This window comes from Mus caroli, unplaced genomic scaffold, assembly GCF_978045245.1.
Source record: "Mus caroli unplaced genomic scaffold, Mus_caroli_1 scaffold_11, whole genome shotgun sequence".
Taxonomy (NCBI): domain Eukaryota; kingdom Metazoa; phylum Chordata; class Mammalia; order Rodentia; family Muridae; genus Mus; species Mus caroli.
Genome location: NW_028227266.1, coordinates 94,216,522 through 94,230,442, shown reverse-complemented (window position 1 = coordinate 94,230,442; position 13,921 = coordinate 94,216,522). Strand labels below are relative to the sequence as shown.

The following is a 13,921-nucleotide window of genomic DNA, read 5'->3' as shown; positions in this document are numbered from 1 at the left end:
AGAAGAAGCTGAGTCCTAACAATGAGATGTGGCACAAAAATAGACAGTAACGAGGCAGCGAGAAAGAAACAGCTCTGCACATCAACAAAGCATTCTGTGCTCTAGAAATGGAAGTGGCAGGACCTGTACTTGGGCTGAAAGGTTGCTCTTTGGAGGTAAGCGGGACTCCGTGTAAGGTCGTGACGAAGACGAAAGATTTGCTGGTTGAGGGTGCATCAGCCAAAAGTGCATATTCTGAACTGAAAATGCGTCCAGCTTTTTGGCCATGTCACTAAGGCAAGATATGAGCCAAGAAAGAGTTGACACAGAACTCTGGGAATGAAGACACTGAGGTTGAAGATGAACGGAGGAGAGGACTAACCAGAGAACCACAAAGACAGAACAGGACTGACAAGAGAGAAAGCTGGTCCAAGAATGACAGGTGAATTTTGTGGAGAAGGATTTAGAAGCTAAAGGCTCCATAATCTCCTGGCATCCTCTTGATGTTGAATCTAAGATTGGAGCTGTACATCACAGGAACTCCAGGGGTCTTCCAGATGCTTCAATTGAGGCTGTGGTCAACTGTGGCCACAATGTAGCACGGGTGCTGAGTTACTGAGTTACTGAGTTACTGTGGCCACAATGTAACACTAGTTACTCTCTTTACCCAGTAGTCTTCGGCATAGGTTCCTTTGTGTGTGCATGACAATCGGTCACATCATGGATCCATGGTGATCTTTAGTGTCACTTGATACTTTTGTCCCAACTTCTCAATTTCAGCCATTACACAATCAGTTTTCCAAGGGTTAGGGTTAGGGCTAGGTTAGGGTTAGGGTTAGGGGTTAGGGTTAGGGGTTAGTGTTAGTGTTAGGGGTTAGGGTTAGGGTTAGGTTTAGGCATACAGACAGTTCATCATTGGCTGCACTAAGTCCAGCTTGGCATTAATGGAAAAGTTGATGAAGTTGGTATCCACAAGGATGTGGCAAGGTGGAACCAGTTGTGTATTATCCTGGAGGAGTAAGCAGGAAAGATGTTGGGGGATTTGTCTTTCCTTCAGCATATAAGGATCTTTCTTTTTAGGTTTTAATCTATCTTCCTTCGTAAGTCTCTCATCTCTGAGACTGTTTGCTTCATAGCCACATATTTTCTTGTTTTCTTTTGCTTCCCATGTCCATACTGTCCCCCTTTATCTTTATTTTTAATTATGTCTAAGTGTGTGTAGTGGTTTGAATGCAAATGGCCCTCAATGGCTTCTATATTTGAATATTTGGTCTTCTCTTAGTAGAACTGTTTGGGAAGAATTAGGAGGCATGGATTTATTGCAGGTATATCACTAGGGGTAGGCTTTGAGGTTTCAAAAGCCCAGTTCTTTTCCAGTTAGATCCCTCTCTTTGTCTCGGGGCCTTGTGTGCTTGTGAAACAGATGTAAGCTCTCAGCCACTGTGCTAGTGCTGTGTCTGCCTGCCTGATGCCATGTTCACTGCCATGATGGTCATGGACGCTAACTTGGAACTGTGAGCCCCAAATTGAATGCTTTCTTTTACAAGTTGCCTTGGTCATGATGTTTTGCTATGGCAACAGGAAAATAACTAAGACTCTCTCTCTCTCTCTCTCTCTCTCTCTCTGTCTGTGTGTGTGTGTGCGCGCGCGTGTGCATGTGCACATGAGACTAGGTACTACTGAGGCTAGAAGAGGGCATTAGCTTGCCTTGGAGTTGGTGTCACAGGCAATTATGAGCCACTGGACATGCATGCTGGGCACTGAACTAGGGTCCTCTGCAAGAACAGCATGAGCTCTTAACCACTGAGCCATCTCTCCAGTCTCTGAACGGTTACTTTCTTTCATCCTTTCTTCTCTTGCAATTTTTGCCCTGTGATATCAAGACAGAGTATGCATGGGGTTGCACATTCCACTTTACTTACCAATGTTTCATAGGAATTGGACACATAAGCCTGGGGTCCCCTATGGAGGTCTGCTGCTGCAAAGTGATTTATCAAGAAGTTTCAAGGGCTAAAGTAACTCTGCCCTGAATAGAGTTTGCCTTTGTATGCAGTTCAGGGCATACCCAGAATGTCTTTCTTTGTAGAGAAGTAGTGTAACCATGCCTTGTGACTGCAAATAAATGCTGCTATAACTTCCCCTTTCTCCTATGTATGCATGCAAAGCAGCCACCTCTATTGATACACTTGAGAAGATGAGAAGGATAGAATTGTTCTGAGAATCTGCAAATGTCGTTTTGCATATCTTGGTATCAAGGACCTCATGCTGTTGTACAAGTTGGGTCTTGTACCCCAACTTCAGGGTAGAAAGCAAATGGCTATGAAATCCAACTGCTTCTCTCTGTGTGGGGCTTTAAGGGAGCTGTGTGTGAGAGAGAGAGAGAGAGGGAGGGAGGGAGGGAGGGAAGAAGGGAGGGAAGGAGGGAAGGAGGGAGGGAGGGAGGGAGAAAATGAGCTCCCTTTTAACTCTATGAGGCCATGCAAGGGCTTAGAAACTGCCTCAAACCATCAGTGATAATTTCTGGAACACTCACCTGCTTGAGACCCTATGGCTTCCTTCTCCTGCTCCCCTTCTCCCTGAAGAGCAGAGATCTTCCCTGCTCTTTTCTGAGTGGGTGAAGAATCACTGTTGACTAACTAGCCTGAGATCTGTTCTTACCCAATTTCTCCTAGTCCTCCTGTGTGAAGACTTTTTCTTATCTTTGAAAAAGAATTATTAGATATTTTCTTTATTTACATTTCAAATGTTATTCCCTTTCCCGATTTCCCCTCCAACCCCCCCTATACCATCCCCCCTCCTCCTGCTAAGTGGGTGTTCTCTCCACCCACTAATCCACCCACTCACCCACCCACTCACCCACTCCTGCTTCCCTGTCCTGGCATTCCCCTACACTGGGGCATTGTGCCTTCACAGGACCAAGGGCTTCTCCTTCCACTGATATCCCACAAAGCCATCCTCTGCTACATATGCGGCTGGGGCCATGGGTCACTCCATGTGTACTCTTTGGTTGGTGGTTTAGTTCCTAGGAGCTTTGGTTGGTTCATATTGTTGTTCCTCCTATAGGGCTGCAAACCCCTTCAGATCCTCTAGTCCTTTCTCTAACTCCTTCATTGGGGACCCCATGCTCAGTCCAATGGTTGGCTGTGAGCATCCATCTCTGTATTTGTCAGGCTTTGGCAGAGCCTCTCAGGAGACATCTATATCAGGCTCCTGTCAGCAAGCACTTCTTGGCATCCACAATAGTGTCTGGGTTTGGTGGCTACGTATGGGATGGATCCCCATGTGGGGCAGTCTCTGGATGGTCTTTCCTTCAGTCTTTGCTCCACACTTTGTCTCAGTATTTTTGCCCTTGAGTATTTTGTTCTCCCTTCTAAGAAGGAATGAAGTACCCACACTTTGGTCTTCCTTCTTGAGCTTCACGTGGTCTATGAATTGTATCTTGGGTATTCCAAGCTTTTAGGCTATTATCCACTTATCAATGAGTGTGTACCATGTTCTTGTTCTTCTGTTATTGGGTTACCTCACTCAGGTTGATATTTTCTAGTTCCATCCATTTGCCTGCGAATTTCATGAAGCCATTGCTTTTAATAGCTGAGTAGTATTCCATTGTATAAATGTACCACATTTTCTGTATCTATTCCTCTATTAAGGGACATCTGGGTTCTTTCCAGCTTCTGGCTATTATAAATAAGGCTGCTATGGAGCATGTGTCCTTGTTATATGTTGGAACATCTTTTGGGTACTTGCTCAGGAATGCTATAGCTGGGTCCTCAGGTAGTACTATATTCAATTTTTTGAGGAACCACCAGACTGGTTTCCAGAGTGGTTGTATCAGCTTGCAATCCCACCAACAATGGAGGAGTGTTCCTCTTTCTTCACATTCTTGCCAGAATCTGCTGTCATCTGAGTTTTTGATCTTAGCTATTCTGACTGGTGTGAGGTGGAATCTCAGGGTTGTTTTGATTTGCACTTCCCTGATGACTAAGGATGTTGAATATTTCTTTAGGTGCTTCTCAGCCATTCGGTATTCCTCAGTTGAGAATTCTTTGTTTAGCTCTGTACCCCATTTTTAATAGGGTTATTTGATTCTCTGGGGTCTAACTTCTTGAGATATATATATATCTCAGATTGAGGTATATATATATATACCTCAAGATTGGATTGGATATCCAATATATATATTGGATATCCAGTCTGTTAGTCTATGTCTTTTTATTGGGGAATTGAGTCCATTGATGTTGAGAGATATTAAGGAATAGTGATTGTTGCTTGCTGTTATTTTGTTGTTAGAGTTGGAATTATGTTTGTGTGTTTATCTTCTTTTAGGTTTGTTGAAAGAAGATTACATTTCTGCTTTTTCTAGGGTGTAGTTTCCCTCCTTGTGTTGGAGTTTTCCATCTATTATCCTTTGTAGGGCTGGATTTGTGGAAAGATATTGTGTAAATTTGGTTTTGTCATGGAATATCTTGGTTTCTCTGTCTATAGTGATTGAGAGTTTTGCTGGGTATAGTAGCCTGGGCTGGCATTTGTGTTCTCTTAGGGTCTCTATGACATCTGCCCAGGTTCTTCTAGCTTTCATAGTCTCTGGTGAGAAGTCTGCTGTAATTCTGTTAGGTCTGCCTTTATATATTACTTGACTTTTCTCCCTTACTGCTTTTAATATTCTTTGTTTTGTGCATTTGGTGATTTGACTATTATGTGACAGGAGGAATTTCTTTTCTAGTCCAGTCTATTTGGAGTTCTGTAGGCTTCTTGTATGTTTATGGGCATCTCTTTCTTTAGGTTAGGGAAGTTTTCTTCTATAATTTTGTTGAAGATATTTACTGGCCCTTTAAGTTGGGAATCTTCACTCTTTTTTACACCTATTATCCTTAGATTTGGTTTTCTCATTGTGTCTTGAATTTCCTGGATCTTTTGGGTTAGGAGCTATTGCATTTTCTTTGACTGTTGTGTCAATGTTTTCTCTGGTATCTTCTGCACCTGAGATTCTCTCTTCTATCTCTTGTATTCTGTTGGTGATGCTTGCATCTATGACTCCTGATATCTTTCCTAGGTTTTCTATCTCCAGGGTTGTCTCCCTTTGTGATTTCTTTATTGATTTGGTTTACATTTTTAGATCCTGAATGGTCTTGTTCAATTCCTTCACCTGTTTGGTTGTGTTTTCCTGTAATTCTTTAAGGGATTTTTTTGTGTTTCTTCTTTAAGGACTTCTACCTGTTTACCTGTGTTCTCCTGTATTTCTGGTATTTATGTCCTTATTAATGTCCTGTATCATCATCATGAGATGTGACTTTAAATCAGAGTCTTGCTTTTCTGGTGTGTTGGGTCATCCAGGATTCACTGTGGTGGGAGAATTGGGTTCTGATGATGCCAAGTAGCCTTGGTTTCTGTTGCTTATGTTCTTGCCCTTGCCTCTCACCATCTGGGTCTCTCTGGTGTTTTCTGGTCTTATTATTGTCTCTGACTGTGGTTTGTCCCTCCTGCAAGGCTGTGTGTCAGTACTCCTGGGAAACCAGTTTTCTCTGAGATGAATTTGGATATGGAGAACTGTGGCACAGGGTCAGTTCCAGGCACTGTGGTACAGGACCAGCTCTGAGTGCAGACTGTGAGGACTTTTCTTATTGCTGGATTACAGACAGAAACTCAGAGTCAGTATCATATTACATTTCAACCAGGAACATAGAGTTATAAGGTTACCTTGTGGGGATTTAGATCCAAGTTTGATTCCAAATCCCACTGGCAAGCATCTATACCCTGCTTCTAAATTTTAAGGAAGTTACTTCTTCAATCAATAGAGAGACACTTCCTGTTGAACCCTCTTGCAGGTTCTGTAGGACACCAAAGGCCTGGGGAACCATGAGAGATGTCCTTTTATCTGGTTTAAACAGAAATTTTTTGTGGCAACAATGGACACATCCTGGGCTTCTTTCTTGTATGACATTTTTCTCTTTCCTTGTGACAGTTGGCTCATTACTTGTTTTCAAAACATTATTGGATAATGAACTAAAGTTTAACTCTCAAAGTTCTCACAGGTTCTCAAACACTGGGATTGGAATACACGTCATACCCTCTGAGTGATGGCAGCCAGGTGGGGGAGGAGGTCCAAGACATCCACAGGGCCAGAGGACAACCACCTCTGTGTAGGTCCTTGAAAGCCAGGTATCTAAGCACCTTTAGCCAGGGGCAGGCCCACAGGAGACAGAAGGCTGGATCTAGGAGGAAATCCTACAGACTGAATGGGAGGCACACTACACAGTCAGATGACAGCCCTCTCCCATATAGTGGGTTCATAACTCACGGATTATGTGGTACTGTGGAGGAAAGTCCAGGAGAAGTGAAATGATCTTCAAAATGCCTCAAGACTGCTTGCAGCAGAGGATAGTGGAACAGCATTGTCTACTCTGGTTGGAGATGCTTCATACGAAGCTGTGGGAAGAGGTGATGGAGGCAGAACTACTGTGTCCAGGCAGAAGTTTCTGTAGGACATCTTTCCCACTTCCTAGACCAGAATCAGCATTGCAAGGTGTGTTGAAAAAGAGTGGGTGCCTCAGAGCCATGAGTCTCTCCCCTGGAAGTACCCACAGGCCACTGAACATGGACTTCATGTTAGGCTGTGGCGTTCATTTGCCTTCTAAGAACCAGTATCTTCTCCATTCCACATCTGATTTTACTGTGTTCACACAGTTAAAGACGTAGTCTACTTTCTACAACGTAAGTTATTATAAGGGCACCCAATAAACCAAGTGATAAGTACATATTGCATATGGATTTGCTCGACATTATGGTTCTCCTTGTTGGACATAAAGCAGCGAACAAAGAAGCCACATGAATGAACCTTGGGAAGAAACCCTTTTCTTGCATCTATATGCTCAAACTGTCAATCTTGTAAGAAGCTTTCCTTTTTGTTTCCCTAAAACTTTTTATTGATTCTTTGTGAGTTTCACATCGTGTACCCCAGCCTCATTCATCTCCCTGTCCCCTCATACCCACCCTTTGCCTTTGCAACCCTGCCCCCAAATAAAACACATATATACATACAACAACAAAGCATAGAAACACACCTCATCGTGGAAGCTGTAGTGTGTCACAGTGTGTCCCACAGTATATCCCTCTGTCCACACATATTCATTGCAATGGGTCATTGGTCTGGTTTGAGGTCTCTGGCTTCTGTGACACGGTCAATATTGGATCCTCATCGGGACTCCTCTAGGTTATCCTGTTATTGCGCTGTGTCATGGAGGTCCTGCAGCATTGTAGCAGCAGGACTGGCCCTGTCACTCATGGCAACCACTCACTGATGATATAGATGTTGGGGTGGGCCAACTCAGGGCTCTGGATCTGGGCCTGGGTGGTCGCTGAACTGATCAGCACACCAGCTCTTCTTTATCTGCATCACCAGGGTGAACTCTCCAGCACTGCTCCAGGGAGGCCACCCATTGCCACCATCAGCAGGAGGCAGGGTCAGCTCTCCTGTTCCCATGTCCTCAAGCCATCTTGCCTGTACCCGTGCCTCCAGAACCAGCTCCACTGTGCTGCCCAGTCAAGGTACTGGCCCCACTCTCCCAAGTGCTCCAACCTGTGAGGGTCTGGGTCAGCTCTCCCGCTCTCACACCCTCTGGTCTCACCCATGCCTTTGCCATCAGGGCCAGCTCCACTGTGTTGTCCAGGCAAGGTGCAGGTCCAGTTTCCCCAGCTACTTTAGGTGGTGGTACAGGTGGTGACACCCCAGGAAGAGGGCATCATCCCCACACCCATGCCACTTCATGCCAGACTAGTGGCTTCAGATGGTAAGGGAGAAGGTTGGAGGGAAGGCATCGCTCCTATGCACTCATGCCACCTCATGGCAGACAAGTGATGGGGCCAGATTTCCTGCACTCTTGCCCTTGGGGCTGGCTCACCTGTGGCCCTGCCTCCATGGCCAACTGCTGAGTGGTGAGAGATGAGGGTGTGGTATGGGCAAAGAGGTGATGCCTCCCCATATGGGAGAGCCAGTTATCTCTCCCATATTCATGCTTTCAAGGGCTGGCTCACCCACATTCCTGCCAGGGTCAGCTCCATTGTGTTGCCTGGGCAAGGTGCAGGGCCTGCTCTCCCAAGTGCTGCTGCTAGTGAGAAATGGGGTAAGCTCTCCAGAGTGCCATATGCAGTGAGGGGCGGGGCCAGTTCTGCACAGCCCCTGGACAACCAGTGTTCCCCAATGGCTGCCAGGGACATCCCCATGTTTCCTATAGGCAATATGCGCCTCGGACATTGATACTGAGCCTGCCACTGAATAGACACAGACTCATACACAGCCCTTAGCAGCAGCTCTTGATGGGATCTCAGCACGGCCTCGGATGGTGGGGCGTGGGGCTCACTACTTATAACACGCTACTTCTCTTCACTCTGGAGTCTCCGGTTCCATCTTTCTTCATAACGCTCAAGTTGTTCCAGTTCTTTTTCTCTTCCATCTGACCACCACATGTTCACACAGTGTGATGGCTCTGCTTGCAGGCTGGCCAGGAGGCTGGTGGTCCCCTGGGTTACGTCCCCCATCCCTATTGGGTATGCTTGTAAGTGGGTGTCTACGGCCTGGCTGTGCTGGAGATCAGGTCTGTGGGTGGCATGGTGGTCTAGAGGTCTCTGGTCTGTCTTCTTCCTCCCACGCTGTGCTGCCTGGATTTGATTTTAAAGAGTCCTAAGCATAGGATAGTGTTGGCTATCAAGCCAGGCATTAAGCTAGGATGAACAAGGACTGCCATCTGCTCTGCCCATGACTGATCCAAGAACAACACCACCAACGAGGTGTCTCTGTGCCCATTGCCAGCAGGGAAGAAGTTTTCCCTTTTCACTGTGCCTCTCAGGAAGTTCAGAGCCAAGTTTTCCAACTCACTTGTAGCAATTACTCAGGCTTTCATGGGATGAACGCACCCAGGTCGCGTCTTTGCTTTCGTGAGATTTTCATGTTTATGTCTTTGGGGACCACCTTATATCCTCATTATCTTTTTTTTTTCCTTTTTCAAATATTGAGTTTTTAGTTAAATAATAAAAGGTCTCAACAGTTTTGTGGGACAGAGAGCAGAAATGTGTGGTGAGGTTTTGTGACCCCATCCTCCTCCTCCACGTGGGAAGTAAACACTACCGGGAAAATATGCTGCTAGGTGAGGTAGGTCTGGATGCTAGGGCCTTAGGGAATGAAGGGCTGGGGCAGATAAGAAGCAAGGCAGAGGGGAAGGTACCAAAGGTGATACCTCTAACACTGTGAAGGGCTAGGGCAGAGTGCACCAGAACATAAGGAGGTGCACTCAGAGAGGACGCACTGCTGTAAGGATGGCTGGGAAGGGGACAGAAACAACAACCTGTCTGAAACCAAGCCTTTTATTAGGCAGCAAACAGCAGGTCACTTAGGACATTTTGACCATGGCAGGCATGGAGTCCGAATGTAATGAGTGAGGCGATACAGAGGAGATAATTCAAGGGAGCATGCAGAGCCTAAAGAAAAAACAAAGACCATGCTTAACAGGGACCGAGTCCCTTCTGAGAGTACACCAGACCGCCACCCGAGGGTTTCCTTGTCTGATGAGAAGGAAACAATCATTTCCCATGTTTGGTCTCTCTGCTAAAGATTCATAGTGCTTGAGATGTGGTAGAAGCCCTCTACATATTGGATGGAAGAATGAATGAGGAAAGGGATATGAGTGAATGCAACGTCTATGGAAAGACTGTCTAACTGATCGAGCAGTCCATATGCCTGTGCCCTGGGAGAACACACAGACGGAAGATTCCCCCAAAGCCAGACGATGTTATAGGATGTTTCACTCACTTAGAGGAAAGGACAGCGGCAGTTGGGTGTGTAGAACCCAGTGTGATATCTACCTTAGGCCGGGGTGTGACTGGCAGACTAGAGAGGATGTTGGCACCAGTGCCGCCAGTCCCTGTTCCAGTTAGTTAGCTCCTGGCCCCCAGTGTTCAGCTTCTTAAACTGTGGGTTGCATAACTGAATGTGTGTGTGTGTGTGTGTGTAGAGGTGGTGGTCGACAAACTCTTGGCAACAGGAAAATGTATCTGAATGTACGACGACCCAAAAAGAATTCAGAGTCAAATGCTTCGGAGTCTGAAGTGTTTCAGGAAGCACTTGTCTGTGTTGTGTTAGGGGACTTCTCTGCAGGCTTGGTTCTGAACTCACAACACTTTGCACTCTGCAACGGGCATGTGGTCACATCATGCCATGCCAAGCAATGTTGGCTCAAATAACCTTGCTTGGATTTGAGACCATCCTATGTTATGAATTGTAGCATTTTTATGCTATGTGCAAAGTTTTCTGCTCTTAACAGAAAGAGAATATTGTCATTATGGAAAAACAAAGACAGCATTTCCCTACCATCATTCCTTAGCATGTATTAAATGAGTCTTCCCTTTGTATTGGATTATGTTTGATATTAAAAAAATTTTGTTTGGATTGCTGACCATAAAGTACTGTGCAGTAATTTTGCCTTGGGACTAGGACAAGATTTCCAGTAGTTTCTAAATGATCCCAGTCAGGCTTCTGCCATTTGTTCTATGTATTTAGGTGAAGCAGTTTCTTCTCAGCATGGATGATCAAAAAATGCAAATATTGATCAGCTCTGAAGAATGTCAAAGGTGTGCTCTGTCTTGCAGTATCAAGTGGAGGCCAAAACTTAATGCTCTCTATAAAGACGAGCAGCCACAGGTGCCTAGTGGTGTAACCTTGACTGTCAACGTGATGAGGTTTGGAATCACCATGTAAACTAACTTCTGAGCACGACTGTGAGGGATTTTGCAAATTAGGTTGATGTAGGAAGACTCATCCTAAACGTGGAACCTTTATGGGATGGGATTTTGGACTGAATAGAAACAGTAGTGTTTACCTCTTTCTGCTTCTCAACTGTGAATCTATGTGATCCGCCACTCCAGGCTCCTGCCCACATGACTTCTCTACAATGAGGAACTGCTGTGTCCTTGAACTGTGAGCTGAAGTAAATCCCTTTTGTTGCTTTTGATAGAAATCTTGTCCAAGTTCAATTAGTAACAAACACGGAATGCAAATTTACTTTTGTGTGCGTCAAAGTATTATTTTTAAAGCAATTTCTTTGTCATTTACTATCAGTAAATGTTTGACTTGAACACTATTTTATATGTCTTTGCATCTAGGGTTATATGAAATTTTCTCAGGCAGAAAGGGGTCTGCAAATGTCGCTTTTATTTCCTCTGATGAAGTGATGAGATGAGAGCCGTACATAAGCTGTGAGAACACATGGCTTGGACTGAGCCCAGAGCATTTCCTTCTTTGTTCTAACTACCCCTAGGCCTAGGCCTGGAAGCTTCTAGCTGCCATACAATCTGACTGATTCAATCTGGCTTCTCTCCACTTCAGACTGAATTGCTCTGCTTGGCCTCATACTAACTTTGACAGTTTGTTCTAATCTTCCAGTTTCTTCTCATTCTCTGGCTTGTTCTGTCTTCAACTGTGTCTAGCTTGTTCTCAGCCTACTGTCTTTGTAAAACTCTCCCACTTGTCTCTGTAAAACCGTCCTGATAAAACTGCCACACACACACTCCACACCTCCCCCCTTCTTTCTTGCTGCCCTTAAGTAGCCTCTCTTTTCTGTGCTGTTCTTATGTGGATTGGGCATATCCTATCTCTGACTGATTCTGACAAACCTTTCTCTGATTTGTCATTTTGTTTGCCCCTCCATGAGACACCACTTTCAACCATGGCTGCTTCATTGTTAGGGATTAAAGATGTGTACTAAAGGTGTGTCTGTATTCTAGGTAGATCATACTGTAATTCAGGCTATGTCCGCATCCCAGCTAGATCAAATCTTTGGATGTGATCCCTTGTCAGAATAGCCATGCTGGATTACAATTCCTCTATGGGAGTCGTGAGAAAACATGTTTAAGAAGCCAGTGAACAAGGGTCTACACTAGTGGTTATTAACCTTTCCAATGCTGTTACCCTTTAATACCTCACGTTGTGGTGATCCCCAACCATAAAATTATTTTTGTTGCTACTTCATAACTGTGATTTTGCTACTTTTATGAATCATAATGAAAATAGCTATGTTTTCTGATGGTCTTAGATAACCCCTGGGAAAGGGTCATTTGATCCCCCAAAAGTCACAACCTACAGGTTGAGAACCACCGGTCCATTAGAAAAGGAGTCGGAACAAAACCGAACAACACTCTAAAGCTTGGTTGCAACCTTCCAGTGCAAAGGGGAGACCCAGGAGATAGCTGGTTACAAAGAGAAAGAATCAGTTCAGTTGAGCATGTCCAGATGAGGCACGGGAAGGAGTGTGCTTAAGTAAGGACAACACCAGAGGGGACTCACTTGGAAACCAGCTCCATGTTTTTAGAGAAACAAATTCTACAGCCCTTTAAGTCTTCTTTTTTTGGGGGGGGGGGCATTCGAAACAGGGTTTCTCTGTGTAGCCCTGGCTGTCCTGGAACTCACTCTGTAGACCAGGCTGGCCTCGAACTCAGAAATCTGTCTGCTTCTGCTTCCCAAGTGCTGGGATTAAAGGCGTGCGCCACCACCGTGCTCCTTTAAGTCTTCTTAACAGGCTGCATTTTAAAATTCAAGGTTAAAGAAACCATTTCTGTATTGCAAGCCAGGCAAACTCCAATTAGGGGTCTCTATGACTTTTTCACTGGATTCTGGGCCAACTGGAGTTCTTGCTGTTTCTTTTTAAAGGCTTATTTATTTTATGTGTACTGGTGGTTTGCCTGCCTGTATGATTGTGTACCATGTGTTTGCAGTATCCACAGAAGCCAGAAGAGGGCATCAGATACCATGGAACTGGAGTTACAGATGGTTGTGAGCTGTCATATGTGTTCTGGGACTTGAACTTAGGTTCTCTAGCAGAGCAGCCAGTGCTCTTAATTACTGAACTGTCTCTCCAGACTCATGCTTGTTGCTTTTTTTTTTTCCCCTAAAGATTTATCTATCTCTTATATGGAAGTACACTATAGCTGTCTTCAGACACTCCAGAAGAGGGCGTCAGATCTCATTATGGATGGTTGTGAGCCACCATGTGGGTGCTGGGATTTGAACTCAGGATCTCTGGGAGAGCAGTCGGTGCTCTGAACCACTGAGCCATCTCACCAGCCCTCTCTTGTTGCTTTTTAACTATACTGACTGTACTTGCTTTGTCACCAGCATGCACGTTGCACTCCCTCAGATTCCTGTGTAGCATCCTTATTCTTCATAAGGGTCGCTTCTCCTTTGCAAAGGCCATCTCCCCAGTATAAAGTAGCTGCTCCCAGGTCTTATCCCAGTACTGTCCTTTAGACCAATCTTACTAATTTAAATGCATCCGCACTGAATGTTTCCTAGTCTGTGAAGGCTTGTCTGTGCATCCTGCAGAAGTTAATCAGCGCCTGATAGTCTGTGGGTACTTAATATCTATCAAGTGGACACTATACTCTTGGGATAGACTCAACTTTGTTACAGGGTACTGGTCTTCTCCACAATTTGGTTACACATTTATACAAATTACGTATTTATCCTCACTCTTACTACCTCCTCAGTGTGAGCCGGGAGAGTATCCCCTCTGTTACTATTGTGCGGAACAGTCTGTATAAGATAGACGCTACCTAGGCCTTGAAAGTGTGGAAATACCCTCCTTAAGTCCCCCTGGGCCTGTTGTTTTTCTCGTGGGAACATTTTAAGTGACTGCCCAAGTTCCTTAGTAATCACCAGATTATTCAAGCTATTTCCTTTTGAGATTGTAAAGGAAAACACTCTTTAACATTCTCCTTAGGAGGTGACCATTTCATCTAAACTTCTAAGATAAATTTGGTAGGAGTGGCTGCCCCTGGGTGTCCTTGGTCTATGTAATAGGTAGATAAATGTATATCCGTATTATACTCAAACATAGAAGGAGTCACTTGGTCTAATGAGGACACTATGTCTTAAACCAATGATTTTTTAAAAAAAACA

The 13,921-nt window shown here is 44.8% G+C and overlaps 1 non-coding gene and 1 pseudogene across 1 annotated transcript; both read right to left on the bottom strand.

Annotated features, from left to right (window-relative positions):
- Nucleotides 1–442: 442 nt before the first annotated feature.
- Nucleotides 443–1,140, bottom strand: LOC147002122 (rRNA-processing protein FCF1 homolog; annotated as a pseudogene).
- Nucleotides 1,141–8,647: 7,507 nt separating this feature from the next.
- On the bottom strand, nt 8,648–8,787 carry LOC115032023 (small nucleolar RNA SNORA48). Its single transcript, XR_003837671.2, has one exon. It is a non-coding gene; the product is annotated as a small nucleolar RNA SNORA48 (small nucleolar RNA).
- Nucleotides 8,788–13,921: the final 5,134 nt, after the last annotated feature.